Here is a 1,379-nt window from a genome sequence, read left to right as displayed (position 1 = left end):
AGGAGTTCACCAATGAGGAGCGAGTGCTTTTCCTCCGTTTCGTCCAAAAAAAGTAACTTTAAAAGTAAAGTAACTTTAAAAGTAACTAAAAAAGTAAAGTAACTACAAAAGTAACTTTAAAGGGTATGTTACAGGACACAATGTGAACATATGCTACAGATTTCGTGATGATAAGCCACATGGTTTTGAAGTTATATATATTGCTGTAGAAGGCCAACTCCTCATGAAATTCATTGGTCCATATATTCTTAATGCAATAAGATATCAAGAAACTTTTCATAACTTTTGATGATATATATCCAATAATGATTCACAGCAAATTTGGTACCAATCAGACCCAGGGTCTAGGAGAAGTGATTTTTTTTTTATTTTTACAAAATTCAAAATGGTGGAAAGTTTTGGTAGGCGGAGCTTAGGGTCCCAAGAAGATTTTTTGTAGAGCTCATTCAGTTGCTCATGTCTGTAAAATCTTAAGTAATTTGGACATACGGGCTGTCGGGGCTTGCCTTCCCATTATCTAGGTGGCGCTAGCGAGTAATTTTGTATGCTCGAGCATTGGACCCATAAAATATCAAAATTTCCCGCAGTCCCGATATGCTCGCCAAATATGGGGAGGTTGGGGACATGTCAGATACCCTTAAACGGTTTTTCATCATAGGGTATAATAATAATTCCTACAGATACAATAGGGACCTCGCGGACCCGACGTTGTCGGTGCTCGGGCCCTAATGAAATAAAGTTCTATCTGTGCAAAGAATAACAAAGAACAGCTTATTGTTAACAGAGTTAATATGAATACAGGCGATGTTCTCTTTGTTTTTATGACTAAAACTTCTAAAGGTTCATAATAATAGAGCTGAAATACTGATTCATAACTGAATAATAAACGAGTGTTTTGCTTAAAGTAAATGTTTTATCACCGTTTTATTCTCAGCGTTCACCAGAATGCTACATTTAAAGCTCATATTTACAGTACAATGCTCCAGATGTGTGTGTGAGCACATGACTCACACACACAGGCCCAGCGCCACCTTTCTCTCAGCCCTGCATCAAGCTGCGCTGCACTAACAGCCTCCTCTCCTCTGCAGCTCTCTGACCTCATCATCAGTATCTGGGTCTTTCATTCTACTTTGAGTTAAAACAAACAACCTGCAACCGGATGTGCCGGTGTGCCGGTTTAACGTTAACGAGTGAACTGAACCGGAACACGGTGGGGGGGCTTCATGTTTCATCACGTTACGTTTTTTCCTCCTAAATCGTGATAATGACGAACGTTAACAGTCCACAGAGTTCAGCATGCAGTGAACGTTAACTTAGGGAAAGACGCTGTAGACATCTTAACGCTGATTGGCCGAGACTCCACACGTCACATCACAGAT

Source organism: Pholis gunnellus (assembly GCF_910591455.1).
Source record: "Pholis gunnellus genome assembly, chromosome: 6".
NCBI lineage: Eukaryota > Metazoa > Chordata > Actinopteri > Perciformes > Pholidae > Pholis > Pholis gunnellus.
Note: the sequence above shows the minus strand (reverse complement) of the source record.